The following is a 16434-nucleotide window of genomic DNA, read 5'->3' as shown; positions in this document are numbered from 1 at the left end:
CCAGTGATTTGCCCATGAATTTCAAAATGCCACTGATTTTTGGCTGCTGTGTAATACTCCAATATGTAAATGTACCGCATTTTCTTTATGCATTCTTGTTTGAGGAGTATCTAGGTTGCTTCCAGGTTATGGCTATTACAAATACTGCTACAATGAACATAGTTGAACAGATGTCTTTTGGATATGAATGTCCATCCTTTGGCTACTATATGCATAAGAGTGGAATTGCTTGTTCTTGGGATAGACTGATACTCATTTTTCTGACAAACTGCTAAAAGGGTTTCCAAAGTGGTTGTACAAGTTTTCTTTCTGATCAGTAATGGAGGAGTATTCCCCCTTCTCTACATCTTCTCCAGAATAAACTATCATTGGAGAATTTGATTTTAACCATTCTGACTGTTGTGAGATAGTATCTCAGAGTTGTTTTGATTTGCATTTCCCTGATGGCTAAGGATGTTGAGCAATGTCTTAAGCTTCTTACATCCATCTGAGATTCCTCTATTAAGAATTCTCTATTTAGATTTGTACCACCTCTTTAAAAACTGGATTATTTGGTGTTTTGGTGACTAGCTTCTTGAGTTCTTTGTATATTTTGAAGATAAGTTCTCTGTCAGATGTAGTGTTGTTGAAGATACTTTCCCATTCTGTAGGCTGCTGATTTGCCTTGTTGACTGTGTCCTTTGCCTTACAGAAACTTCCCAGTTTCAGTAAGCTTCATTTATTAATTATAGATCTCAGTGTCCTTCTGGTGTTATGTTCAGGAAGTGGTCTCCTCTGCCACTGAATTCAAGGGTACTTATCACTTTTCCTTCTATGACATTAGTGTGGCTGTATTTATGTTGAGATCTTTGATTCATTTCTACTTTGGTTTTGTTCTTGATGACAGATATGGATTTGTCTGCAGTCTTCTACATGTCAACGTGCAGTTATACCAGCCCCATTTGTTGAATACTTTTTTATTTTTTTCCTTCATATAAATTACCTTCTTCATCAAGAATCAGGTGATTGATTATATGTCTGTGGATTAATGCCAGTATTTCTGTTTTTTCTTGTCCTTCCAGGTCCCACCACTTCAGCCTGACTTACTTATCTTTCATCATTACTAAGGAAAATCCTAATCATTACAGTCAGTCTTGAACTCTGTCAAAGACCTCATATCGATAATTGATAGAAACATCTAGCTGACTAAACAGTCACCCAATGTTCATCTGAAATGTTGAGACATCCATCTTCAGCCTACAGGCCTAATGTGTCTGACAGACTTCTCAGTGAAGCAGGAAATAGGAAACTGTCTGCCTGTATTGGCACATATTCAGTCAATATTTTTTCTCTGTGTCATGTGAAATGTCTGGCTAACTTCCATGAAGCAGGAACCCTGCAAGCCTGTCCCATCCAGTTTTCTCAAGTTCAGCAGTAACTTTTCTATGGGTCCTCCATTCCCATATACAGCATACAGTCAAACAGTCCAGGCAAGTGCAGTTTCTTACCCAAATGACTATTTCTGCTATCTCAAAGGCAAACTCAACACTGAGATTCTTTGATGCACATATTCCTTCCTGAAATAATTGGTGTTGACAGGAGCAGTTGTGTATCACTGTCACAAAAAATCCTACATCATTTTAAATGACATATTCTGAAGGCCTTTGAAAGGTTTGAAAAATATCTATCCATCTCAAGTATATCTCCATATATCTAGAAAACTTAACTAATATAATTATAAGTTTTTACTATTATAGGTTACTACAATTTGCAATTAATTATACATTACATTTGTTAAAGAACTGTATAAACACAACACCTCAAGAAGAGGAAAAATATCCATATAACAAATTTGACCTTAAATGTGTATCTATAATCCAACATATATACTAATGTAAATTATTCATTTCTATATCATACTACCATTTTGTCCTTTAGAAAGAGATTTGTTGTGATAATTTACCATTCATAACCAACACCATTTAAATGAAAACAAAATTCATAAACAATATTAAGGAATTTGGTGTCATTTTCTTTTCAAAATGCTTCCTGCTTTTTTGTGCGGACACAGTCAATACCATGTGGTTCTGAGAAAACCCAGAAACCTGGCAATAGCATGGCTGCAGTAATCTACAAGGGTGCATCACCCCAGCTTTTTTGAATGTTGGATCATCTGGGCCAATGCTTGGGGTGCTTGGCTGATCAAACCATATTAGTCTGGAAGGAATTCACAGCTTTTAATTTTCTATGAAAACAAAAAGAAAACCTCTTTTCCAAAGCAACCTGTGCTTAGATATAAATTTTCAAGTGAAAGCTTTTTCAAAAGGTTTTCATTTTATTTTAATTTTCTTAAATTATTTTTTATTTCAATCAGAAACAAACTTGCTTCAAATTTTGATTCTGGCTCCCTCTCCCACCTTTCCTCCCTGAACTCCATCAACCCCCCTCAACTCCTCACCCCGTACTCTCTCCATTCTCAAGGGTGGTTGAAGTCTTCCATGGAGGTGATCTTCAATGTCTGTCATATCATCCCATGCAGGGGCTAGGCCCTCATCAATGTGTCAAGGCTAAGAAATCATTCCTCTATGTGGAATGGGCTTCCAAAGTACATTTGTCTCTCAGGGATGAATACTGTCCTACTACCCAAGGCCCCAAAGGCTGCTAAGGCCTCTTCACTTGCACCCATGTTCAGTGGTTCTGGATGACTCCCATGCTGGTTTCTCAGTCACCAGAAATGGGTCTTTGAGCTCATCAATCTCATTTTCTGGGTAGGGCATTTAAGGCAGTCACTCCACTATTTCTTAGATTGCCAATTGGTGTCATATTTGAAGATCTCTGAAAATCTCACTAGTGCCTGATCTGTCCTAAAATCTATAATGGCTCCCTCTATTATGGTATCACATCCTGCTCTCCTCTATTCTTCCCCTGACTCAACCTTCTTGCTCCCCAATGTCATCCTCTCCCTGCCTCTTCTCCTGCTCTCTTTCACCCAACTTCCTCTCCCCTCCCCTGCCCCCATGCTGCCAATCCCCTTAGGATATCCTGTTCCATTACCATTCTCTTGGGTACCATGCATATCTCTCCTAGGGTTCTAGCTGTATTCCAGACATTCTAGTGGTGGGATTATACGTGTGAGAGTCCATTGTTCCATGTCTAAAATACATGTATGAGTGAGTACATACTATGGTTGTCTTTTTGGGACTGGGTTACCTCACTAAGGATGTGTTCCATCCATTTGCCTGAAAACATCAAGATTCCATTGGTTTTTTTCTCACTGAGTAGTATTCCACTGTGTAAATGCACCACATTTTCTTTATCAACTGTTCAATTGAGGGGCATCCAGATTGCATCCAGGTTCTGGATATTGCAAATAATGCTGCTTTGAATATAATAGAAGAGATATCCTTGTATGAATGTGCATCTTTCAGGTATATGCCCAAGAGTGGAATTGCTGGATCTTGTGGTAGACTGATTCCCATTTCCCTGAGGGATTTCCATATTGATCTGCAAAGTGACTGTAGGAGTTGACACTCCCACAAGTAGTGTAGGAGTGTTCCCCTTTCTCCACATCCTCTAAAATGGCTGAGAGACAATTAAGAAAGTGTTCAACATCCTCCTCCATTAGGAAGATGCAAATCAAATCAACTCTGTGATGCCATCTCATGCCTGTGAGAAGGACTAAAATGAAAATACCAATGACAGTTTATGCTGGAGAGGAAGTGGAGAAAGAGGAACATTGTCATAATTTAGAAGTTGGATTAACCCAACATCATTTATAGACAAATTTTTTGTAGCAGCCATTGCTCTTTCCTCATCAATCAAATAATTTAAAGAATACACATACAGTATCCAGGCTTTCTGTTTACTTTTCATCTTTAGTTGGCTTCTTATTTTTAATCCATTTCTTTCACGTTTATTTTTTTCCTCCAGACATAATTGCTCTGTGTACTTTTGCCTTTTCTCAAATACACCCCATGGACCAGACTTGCGTGAATATCACAGAGATGTGCTTGCCTCTGCCTCCCAACTGTTGGGATTAAAGGTGTGTTCTTGCACTGCCCAGCTACTCTATCGCTTTTTTAACCACTTTGTTCTTTTTGCCTCCCAAGCTTACATATACATTTAAAAACATTGTAAACCTTTTACAGATTTTTCTTCACCTGAATCCGTCTTCACTGTATATTTCAATCTTTTTCTGGCCACAAGTCTTTTATATGCTTAACAGAATGGTTAAGATTGAAGCAGATGTTTTAGCTGCTGGCTCTCCAAAATTTTGGGGGTACTTTTAACACCAACATAGGAATTATCCTCACAGGTTCTGTCTATGCGAACTTCAATCAGCATGCTGCTGCCTGCTCATAAATACCATTTGTTCAGTAGCATGGCCACTTAAAAGAGCCTTGCAATTTTTCTAATAACTCTGACTCAGGAAAACTCACTTAAAGGAACCATGAGCCTCTGCTTCTCTCTAGTAAAAGAGGCCACATCAGAAAATGCTGCTAGCAAGAAGCCATGCTTGACTTTGTTCTTTTGTTTAGAATCCCTTTCAAAGATTTGTCATGTTTTATGTGGAATATATCTCTCCTGCATTGGTACCATTTAGAGACTTCAATTCAATTCCATTGATCCAGAAGTGATTCATCCAGAAGTTTCTTTATTAGACAAACATGTAAGGTTGTTTAAATATCCTGGAATTTAGTTTTTCCCTATAAATGTGAGTATTGTTCTTTCAAGTATCTGTGAAGTATTGTGTTAGAATTTTGTTGGGGATTATATTGCCTTTGGTAAGACTGGACATTTTTACTATTTTGATCCTATCCATCCAAAGGCATAGGAAATCTTTGCATTTTCTGATGTCTTCATTAATTTCTTCCTTTAAAGACTTAAGGACTTTAATGTTATGTGGGTTTTTTGTGAAGAGTGATATTTCTCTGATTTTTTTAGTTGGGAGTTTTAGATGACTGCTTCTATTTCATTAGGGGATATAAGTCTATTTAAATTGCTCATTTGTTCTTGATTTAATTTTGGTGATACCTATTCAGAAAATTGTCAGTTTCCTTTAAATTTTCCAATTTTCTCTAGCACAGGTTTTCAATATATGACCTGATGGTTCTCTGGTTTTCTTCAGTGTCCACAGTTATGTCCTCTTTTGTTTCCTCATTTTATTAGTTTGCATATTCTTTGTATTGTTTTCTTTGTGTCTACTTTTTATTTGAGTCCTCAATTTGTTTATTTCCTGGAATCTACTCATTCTGGGTGAGTTTTCTTCTTTTTCTTCTGGAGTTTTCAGGTGTGTTGTCAATTCTCTATTGTGACTATTCTCCCATTTCTTCATGTGGGAACTTAGTGCTCTGAACTTTCCTCTTAGCACTGCTTTCCAAGTTTCCCACAAGTTTGTATATGTCGTGCTTTCATTTTCATTGGATCCTATGACATCTTCTTCTTTTTGGATCTTATAAAGTCTTTAAGTTCTTTCTTTAGTTCTTCCTTGAGACAGGAGTGATGCAATTGAGCATTCTTCAATTTTCATGAATTTGAAGTCTTTCTGTTCCCTTATGTTCTTCTCCCCCTCCTCTTTCTCCTACCTCCCTTCCCCCTAACACCATACTGCCTAATTGTTCAGAGGCTCTTATCCCTTTCTGCTTCTGTATATTTTGGAAATCAGCCCTCTGTCTGATGTGGGGTTGGTGAATATCTTTACCTTTCTGTGGGCTGCCATACAGTCTTTTTGATTGTGTCTTTTGCCTTACTAAAGCTTCTCAGTTACAATAGGTCCCTATTGTTAATCTCAGTGTCAGTGATACTGGTGTTATGTTAAGGAAGTTGTCTCCTGCAATAATTCACTCAAGGGCACCTCCCACTTTCTCTTCTATGAGTTTAGTGTGCCTGGATTTGTGTTGAGGTCTTTGATATACTTGGACTCAAGTTTTGTTCATGGTGATATGTATGGATCTCTCTGCAATCTTATACATGTCAGCATTCGGTTATGTCAGTACCATTTGTTAAAGATGCTTTTTTTAAAATCCATTGTTTATTTTTAGATTCTTTGTCAAAGATCAATTGTTGATAGGTGTGTGTGTTAATATCGGGGTCTTCAATTAGATTTCATTGTTCTACCTGTTAATTTCCTGCCACTACCAAGTTATTTTCAGTACTATGATTCTATAGTAGAGATTGAAGTCAGGGATGGTGATGCACCCTGAGTTTCATTTATTGTACTGGGATGTTTTGGTAATCATAAGTCTTTTGTTTTTCCTTATAGCATTGAGTATTTTCCTTTCAAAGTCTGTTAAGAATTGTGTTGGGATTTTGATAGGAATTGCATTGAATCTGTAGATTGCTTTTGGTAAGATTTTCATTTTCACTATGTTGATCCTACCTATCCATGAGCATGGGAGTTCTTTCCATTTACTGGTATCTTCTTTAATTTCTTTCTTTAAAGACTCTAAGTTCTTGTTATACAGGTCTTTTACCGGTTTGGTTAGAGTTATCAAAAATATTTTATGTTGTTTGTGGTTATTTTAAAGGGTGAGGTTTCTTTGTTTTCTTTGTCATCCCCTTCATTCTCTATATATGGTAGAGATACTGATTTTTTGAGTGAATTTCCTTTCCTGTCACTTTTCTGAAGGTGTTCGTCAGTTGTAGGAGTCCCATGGTATAATTCTTTGAGCCACTTATGTAGACTATCATATCATCTGCAAATAGTGAAAGTTTGACTTCTATTCCAATTTGTGTCTCCTGGATCTCCTTTTGTTGTCTTATTGCTCTAGCAAGAACTTAAAGTATAATGTTGAAGAGATGCATCATTTATCAGCCTCCCCCAATAAGTCTCAGGGATTATCATGAAAGACGGGGTAGACATAGCTTAAGAGCTGGGAGGTGGGAAGAATCCCTATGATATGCTGTCTTTTAGACATGATGATTTTATGCATCAATTTACAGTTGAAGCTGAGGTTGCTGGCATAAGACCTGCATTCAAAATTACAGCAAGGATGGTGGAATGACTTGAGATGCAACCCCCTGTGGAGGAACTTGTAGAAGTTGAGGCTGCTGAGTGAGAATGTCTCTTTAGATGTGGCTGCTGGTACATTGCCCAAGCCCTAGAGGATGACCGCATGCACATAGGCATGTGGTCAATAGGACTTACACTCAGGGAGTTATTAATTGTGATTGACTAGAGTGTACTGGGGGGTTGTTGTTTGTTAGTGGTGGTTTGAGTATGTTCAAAACATGCTGTATATATGCCTGAAAATTCAAACAGTAAATAAAATTTGTTATCAAAACTAACTGCTGGGCTAGAGTGCTGGCTCATTGGCTAAGAGCATTAGGCGCTCTTCTAGATATCTAGAGTTCAAGTACCAAAACACACATGCTGTTTAACAACTATCGTATTTCCATTACAAGGGATCTGGTGCACTCTTCTGACCTTTGCAGCCATTTGGTGTATAAAAATACATTCTGAGAAATACTAACACAACACATTTTAAAGAATATTTTGTATTGAAAATGTGTTTTACCTTGAGAGACCATTAAAATGACTTACATAAAGTATGCTATATATATGAATTAATACTTATAAATAAGTTTTACCTTTTTATTACCTTTTGTTTTTTCAAAGTGTCTTATGATTTCTCTGCATGTGTTTGTGCATTTATGTGTGTGTGTGTGTTTGTATGTGTGTGTGTGTGTGTGCATCTTACAGACTAAGATCATTGTATTTGCTTGAACATGTGCTTTTTTCTATTCTGAGATGAGTTGACCCTTTGGCTATGTTCTAAGTCCACTAATTTTCTACAAATATTTTGATTACAGTTTTCTTTAGAGATTCATAATAACTTTTTTTGCATTTATAAACAGTGTTTAATACATACACAATTTCAATGATAAAAGTCATTATTGTCAGTGTTTCCATTATGAAAGAATGTTACATTTTGAAAACCATAATTTATTCTATTAGTTTACATTCAAAGCACATCCTACTTCCCCTTTTCTATTTTATATTATAGGGTTATCTGTATCCCAGAAATTTTAAAAGAAAATGTCTGAAGATATTTGGAGTAATCACCACCAGCAGGTGGTACTCATGAATGGATATAAATCCTTAGATGGTCTTCAATCTTCTAGAGTACAAAGGTGGTCCTTTATATGACAACTCCTCCACCAAGGATCAATGTGACTGAGCTTGAGCAAACCACCACAGAAGAGGTTGATTTGAAGTCACTCCTAATCCTGGGAGATAATGAGTACTCACCCCAGCACCTTCAAGTTACAGGCTCTGTGATTCAATGCCTCACACAGCAGCTCCAGACCATTGGGGCCAAAGGTCAGCCAGTCCAGATTCAGGACAGTCAATGTTTTGCATGTGGTGAGAGCCACGGCTAAGAGTGCACAAGAGCCAGTGATAAAAACATACACGTGTAATCTGTGACAGGGAAAATACCAGAAAAGGAATGTGGTAATTGGTTACAGTTGCAGGCATCAGAGCAAAGAAATAATTAGCTCCAAATCTTGACAGTAAGCAAAAACACTAAACAAATCCAGGTTTCATGGGACTGTATATATAAATATTTGAGAATTTTATGCATGTATATACTGTGTCTTAATTATATCTGTCTAGTATGAACACATCCTCCCAGACCTCCCTATTCCATACCTAAAACACTTTCATCATCTTTTTTTCCATATTTTTATTTAACTTTTTACACATGTCACTTTCAATTCTGTCTCCCTCCCCTCCTCCTCCACCTCCCAATACTCCCAACTCCCCACCCCCACTCCATTCCCCCTCTACTTCCCAGGGAGGGCAAGGGCTTCCATGAAGGATTTTCAGAGTCTGTCACATCATCCGGGAAGGACCTATGCTTTTTCCCATGTGTCCAGGCTAAGAGAGAGCATCGATTCATGTAGTATGGGTTCCCAGTGTCCTTCTGTATGCCAGGAATAAATACTTCTCTACTCTCTAAGATCCCACAGATTGCCATGGCCTCCTCTCTATCACCCAGGTTCAGTGGGAGGGATGTCTGGATCAGTCCCATGCTGGCTCCCAGTCATCAGTCCGGGGTCCATGTGTTCCCACCTTGTTTAGGTCAGCTACCTCTGTGGGTTTTACCAGCCTCATCTTGATTCCTTTGGTCATCTCTCCTCTTTGCAACTGGGTTCCAGGAGATCAATTCGTTTCACAGCTGTAGGTGTCTGCCTGTGCCTCTCAGCCAATGGATGAGAGTTCTAGAATTGCATATAAGGTAGTCATCATTCTCATTACGGGAGGGCATTTAAGGTAGCCTTAATGCCAGTTAGTGTCATTCTTGTAGATCTGTGACGATCTCACTAGTGTCAGTCTCTCCTCCAACATATACTGGCTCCCTCTTTTATGGTATATCCCATTCTTTTCTCCTCTGTTCTTACCCTGGCTCAACATTTCTCCTCTCCCATGTCCTCCTCTCCCCTCCTCTTCTCTCTCTCTTTCTTCCATCTCCTTTTGCCTTCCCATTCTCTCCCCCCAAACGAATTAGAGATCGCATCCCCAAACCTGTCTCTGGGTTAGCATGAATATCTATCTTAGGGTCCTCTCTGCATTCCAGACTTACTGGCAGTGGGATTGTGGGCTTGCAATGCCCTGATCCATGTCTAAAAAACATATATGTATGAGTACTTACAATGCTTGTCTTTTTGTGACTGAGTTGTCTCACTCAGGAGGGTTTCATATACTGCCATCCATTTGCCAGCCAATTTCAAGATTCAAGTTTTTGTGCTGAGTAGTACTCCATGGAGTAAATGTACCACATTTTCTCTATCCACTCTTCAGTTGAGGAGCATCTAGGTTCTTTCCAGGTTCTGGCTATTACAAATAATTCTGCTATGATCATAGTTGAGCAGATGCCCTTATTGTATGAGGGTAAAACTTTTGGGTATATGCCTAAGAATGGAGTTGCTGAATCTCGTGGTAGACTGATTTCAATTTTTCTGAGGAATCTCTATACTGATCTCCAAAGTGGTTGCACAAGTTGGCATTCCCACCAAAAGTGGCAGAGTGTACCCCTATCTTCACAACCTCTCCAGCATGAACTGTCATTAGTGTTTTTAATTTTGGCCATTTTGACGGGAGTGAGATGGTATCTCAGAGTTGTTTTGATTTGCATTTTCCTAGAGGCTAAACATGTTGAGCACTATCTCAATTGTCTCTTGTCCATTTTGGACCCTTCTATTGAGAATTCTCTATTTAGTTCTGTACCCCATTTTTTTACATATTTTTAAATTTTTGTTGTCTTTTTTAATATTGTATGGACAGGTGTTTAATACTTCTTCCCCATCCTTAGGCATTTCTTTTGAAGTTTTTCTTCTTCCTATCCAGCCCCATCAATAACTTTGCAACCATTTGCCATGGGTTGGGTTATCTCTGAGCGCTTTCCCTGTTCTGTTCCTCATTCCTTCCTACTGTATTATTCACTTACTACATCCTATTACATCCATTATTCACTACAATATTTTTTTCGAAATTGATTCTGCAGAAATCGAACACCTTCATTTTTCATTTCTAGGTTGAAGTTACTTTGTAGAAACTCAACTAGATTATGGCTCCTAATGCACTAATTCCCTACCGGGTGCACACCACTGGCATTTCTTTTCTTTTTTCTTTTTAATTTTTTTATTTTAAATTTAAATAGCTTGTTTTACATGTCAATCCCAGTTTCCTCTCCCTCCTCTCCTCCCGCACTCCCCTTCCCCCTCCCTCCCACCCTATTGCCAAATCCTTCCCCATAGGGGATATCTAGAGTCTGTCATTTTACTCTTGGCAGGGTCCAGGCACTCCCCTAAGAGTCCAGGCTGAGAGAGCATCCCTCTTTGTGCTATAGGCACACGAAGACAGTTTGTATACCATGGATAGACGCTGATCCACAGCTCAGGGCCCCATAGGTTGCCCAGGCCTTCTCACTGACACTCACATTTGGGGGGTCCAGATCAGTCCCATGCTGGCCTCCCCACTGTGGGTCTGGGGGTCCAAGAGCTCTCCTGTTCAGTTCAGCTGTCTCTGTTGGTTTTGCCAGCCCATTCTTTGCCAATTTGCTCATCACTCCTCTCACTCTCTGTCACTGGGTTCCTATTTAGTTCATAGTGATTATCGTGTGTTTGCTCTCTGCTTCCATCAGTCACAGGAGAAGCCCTCAGATGGTTATAGACATCAAGTTCATTATCAGGAATGGGCATTTGAGGTGGTCCTCCACTATTGCTTAGCTTGCCAATTGGTGTTATCCCTTTAGATCACTCGAGGTCACTCTGGTGCCTGATCTGTCTTCGAACCTATGATTCCCTCTTCCCCACCCCCTCAACTTCCTGTTGAGTCACTCTGGTGCCTGATCTGTCTTCTAAACCTATGATTCCCCTCTACCCCACCCTCAACTTCCTGTTCCCCCATGACCAACTCCCTTCCTCTTCACCCTCTCTTCTTCCCAGGTCCCACTCCCCCAACCCCTCGCTGTGTTCCCCATCCATTCAGAGGATCTTGTCTCTATCCTCTTCTCTTGGGTACTATGCAAATATGCATATCTTTTAGTTTCTCTCCTGTTTCCCAGACTCTGTATCTGTGGAAGTGCAGACTGGCACTATCCTGAAACTGGATCCTTCGGTGTTCTGCAGACTTACTTCTTGAGTGCTTTGCAACCGTCTGTCAGATGTGGGGTTTGTGAATATCTTTCTCCATTATGTGGGCTGTCATTTTGTCTTGTTGACTATGTCCTTTGACCTGAAGAACCTCCTCAGTTTCAGGAGGTCCCATTTATTAATTGTCAATCTCAGTGTTTTTGCTACTGGTGTTATGTTCAGGAAGCTGTCTCCTGTACCAATTTGTTCAAGGGTTCTTCCTACTTTCTCCGCTAAGAGATTCAGTGTGGCTGGATTGATGTTGAGGTCTTTGATCCATTTGGACTTAAGTTTTGTGTATGGTGATACATATGGATCTATCTGCAGTCTTATACATGCCATCATCCAATTATGCCAGCACCATTTGCTGAAGATGCCTTTTTTATCCATTGTTCAGTTTTAGCTTCTTTGTCAAAGATCAGGTGTTCAAAGTTGTGTGAGTTGGTATCAGGGTCTTCGATTCAATTACATTGGTCTACCTGTTTTCTTTTGTGCCAATACCAAGCTGGTTTTCAGGACTATAGCTCTATAATAGAGTTTGAAGTCAGGGATGGTGATGCCCCTGGAAATTCCTTTATTGTACAGGGTTGCCTTGGCTATCCTGGGTCTGTTGTTTTTCCATATATAGTTGAGGATTGTCATTTCGAGGTCAGTGAAAAATTGTGCTGGTATTTTGATAGGGAATGCACTGAATCTGTAACTTGCTTTTGTTAAGGTTGCCATTTTTACTGCGTTGATCCTACTTATCCAAAAGCATAGAAGATCTTTCCATTTTCTGGTATCTTCTTTAATTTCTTTCTTAAAAGACTCAAAGTTCTTGTTATACAGGACTTTCAACTGTTTTGTTAGGGTTACCCTAAGACATTTTTTGGTGTTTGTGGTGATTGTAACAGGTGATGTTTCTCTGATTAATTTCTCATCACCTTTATTGTATATATATATTTCAGGGCTACTTATTTTGTTAGTTAATTTTGTATCCTGCCACTTTGATTAATGTATTTATCAGCTGCAAGAGTTTCCTGGAAGAATTCTTTGGGTCACTTACATAGACTAACATATCGTCTGCAAATAGTGTAAGTTTGACTTCTTCCTTTCCAATTTGTATCCCGTGATCTCCTTTGTTGTCTTATTGCTCTAGCTAGAACTTCAAGTACAGTATTGAAGAGACATGGAGAGAGTGAGAATACAAAGAATCTTCAGGTCATACTTTGAAAATCTGTACTCCACTAAATTGGAAAATCTAATGGAAATAGATGATTTTCTGGATAGATATTACTTACCAAAATTAAATCAAGAACAGATAAACAATTTAAACATATCTATATTCCCTAAAGAAATAGAAGCTGCCATAAAAAGTCTTCCAACCAAGAAAATTCCAGGACCAGATGGATTCAGTGGTAAATTCTACCAAAAATTCAAGGAAGAGCTAATAGCAATACTCTTCAAGTTGTTCCCCACAATAGAAGCAGAAGGAATACTGTCAAATTCTTGTTATGAGTCTACAATTACATTAGTAGACAAACCACACAAAGATACAACCAAGATAGGGAACTACAGACCAATCTCCCTCAAGAACATTGATGCAAAAATACTCAGTAAAATACTTTCAAATCGAATCCAAGAACACATCAGAAAATTCATACACTATGATAAATAAGCTTCATCCCAGGGATGCATGTATGGTTCAACCTATGAAAATCCGTCAATGTAATCCACCATATAAACAATCTGAAAAAGGAAAACCACATGATCATCTCAATAGATGATGAAAAGGCCTTTAACAAATTGGTGAAGTGGTGTGCACAGCTAAGGCCATTGAAAAGTTTCCTGTGCCATTCAAAGAGGCAGAACAGGCTAGATTCCCTTTAATCTCTGTCGTCTCCTGAGCGCGTGATGTTCTCTCAGTGCACACCAGGTGGCAGTAGAGCACTATGTCTCAGATGGAGGAGCTAGAGGAGAGGAAGGTCTTGCTCTGGGTTCCTGGTAGGTTACCTGACTACCTACTTCTGTGTGAAGGGACTTCCTTTGCCTACTGAGCTAGGTTGTTGGACCCAGCTGGGCAATTAGAGTATAGTGGAACTGTTGGCAAAGCCTGGACTTAGTGTGTCTTTGATTCTCTGGGTCTGCTTTCTCCATCTGTTAAGTGAAATGATGTCTCCAATGGTCTAAGTGCATCGCTGGTTTACATGAAACCCTCCCTTCCTAGGATCAGAACACTTTCTTTTTCAGTAAATACTAGACAAATCTATATTTTATAAGGATTCACAGATGCTACTGCAAGACGTGGGAAAGAAAAATAACCTGAATATTTTGCATTATTCCTGGATCAAAGAGGCAAGCAAGAAGTGGTGTGTTCATGTTGTGTGAAACAGCAAAAATTGTCCTGGAAACAATAGCTTTTCCTTCATCATGGTTCCCCTCTATACATTGGCCCATGTTGTAGAACTGAGTATTTGGTTTCAGGGTTGTTCTCTCAAAGTGTCCTACCCCCACACTTTCCCTCACCAATTTGTGATATTTAGGTATAAACATATTCGATATACTCTAACGATGGTTTGAAAACAAGAGTGATTCTTTATTATCTGTCACATAGTGTTAGAGCTAGAAATTGAAGAGAGCTCTGAACTTCTTACAGTTCTGGCTAGAAATGATGCTTGTGACATGTTTATATTTGGGTATTTGGCATCGTTCTTAATGCAGCTAACATGTATACTTCATTCTGTGATCCTATAATGACACAAACATCTTGGTAAGCATCAAGATAATCTCTGGAATCAATATTAAATGGGTTAGCATGTGAAATTGGCATTGCAGGTCAAGCCTAGTCACTGTTTACTAGGAACTCAATATCCAATGATATGACCATAGAAGATTGCCCCATTTGGTTTATGTAGAAAAGAATAATATTCTACACAATTTGCCTGTATCTTTTTATTAATGCTAAATAAATGTTAACATAGAAAACAATGCTAGGTTATTACAACAGTGAAATATTTATTAGTATGTATCACTTTATAATACAATGTTTAGATGTAGAACTGTGTTCTAAATAATAAAATTCCAACACACACACACACACACACACACACACACACATACATATATATATATATATATATATATATATATATGATCCAGGGATAAGACCTAATATTTGATCTTTATTTCTTCAAAGAGTGGCTGGAACGCTAACTCAATAATTGAAAGTGCCCCCTGCTCTTCAGAAGGCCATGGTTCAAACCACAGCACTTACATTGTGTGGCTTAAAACTGCCTGTAATTCCAGCTCTATGGTGTTTGACATGCTTGCCAGGCTTCCACAGAAGCCTACATACAAGCACACACAGAACTAGTAAATACACAGACACACAAATAATAAACCACAAAACTGTTAATCACTATTCCATTTCCTGTATTAACATTAACTGTTAATCACTATTCCATTTCCTGTAAGTCATAAAAAGTCAGTCCTTTCATGCAATGATTTTACATTTTAATAATGGAAAGAAACAGTTCTCAACTGGTGTGCCAAAACCTCAAAGCATATCTTCTATCTTGCTTATTAGATACTTGCATTACAATTCATAGCAGTAGGAAAATTGCAGTTATCAAAAAGCAGCGAAATAATTTTATTATTGGTGGCATCACCAAAACATGCATTGCATTAGATAGTTGCAGTATTACAGAACTCACGAACCACTGAATAATTAGATTATCGTTTCCTTTTAAGAAAACATTTAATTCAAGGAGATATGTGTGCCAGGTGTGTCAAAGGGCATCAGATCTCCTGGCACTGTAGTTATAGGAATTGGACATGCGTCCCCAGCTGGAGCAATTAATACTCTTAATATCTGAGCTTTTTCTCCAGTCCTCATACAATTTTTAAGTACTAGAAATAAAATAACTTCTAGTTGATTTGGGCTTTTGTAATAGAAATACCTGACTTTTCCCCACCCTAATAATTCAACTTCAACTTAAGTGATACAATTAATGTAGTGCAGACTTCTTTCTGAAGCTAATGGAATCCCTACCCTTTAATTTTCTTTTAAATTTTTAGTATGAGTGCTCATGAGTAATGTTTCCTGTGGAGGACAGCAGAGGGCACTAGAACCCTTGGAGATGGAGATACAGGCAGCTATGAGGACCTGGTGTAGGTGCAGGCTAACCTCCATCTTCTGCAACAGCCATGATGCTCTCTAATGCTGTCCTGCTGCTATAGCCCTGCCAGTTTTGAGTTCTGCCTAGAAAAGTTTTGACAATTTCTGTATCTCTTCTAACTATAGAGGTAAAGCTCAGGCAAACATATTTTTCTCTGCCAACATCCTTCAATATCATTTAAGTTCAACATTATAGTTATTTATAAGTGGTGATAAATTGTAGTTTTAGTATGAATACCTTTCTAGAATTTCAGGTTTGTAAACTAGGTACAGATATGTCTACTCTAGACTCTATCAAGTTATTTAAATACTTATTTTGGTCTGAATTTTTTCTGTGGGGCAACTTAAAATTATGGTATTCTTGTCTTCATTTCATTGCTGTGAGAATTTGTAAGGTGTTTATTCAGCTTAAAGGTTATTCATCAGGAAAACTGAGGAAGGAACTGAAATGGAGACCATGGAGGAATGATGCTTACTGGCTTGTTTCCTATGTCTTGATCCATATGGTTTGCTCAGATTGTTTTTTTCATACATCCCAGACACACTTTCCCTATGGATGGCACTACCTTGAATGGGCAGTGCAATCCTCCCAACCAATCTGATAGGACCAATTTCTCAATTGAAATTTCCTGATCCCAGATGTGTAATTTACATCCACATGA

This window comes from Mesocricetus auratus, unplaced genomic scaffold (assembly GCF_017639785.1).
Source record: "Mesocricetus auratus isolate SY011 unplaced genomic scaffold, BCM_Maur_2.0 Super-Scaffold_100037, whole genome shotgun sequence".
NCBI lineage: Eukaryota > Metazoa > Chordata > Mammalia > Rodentia > Cricetidae > Mesocricetus > Mesocricetus auratus.
This window is presented reverse-complemented; position numbering follows the sequence as displayed.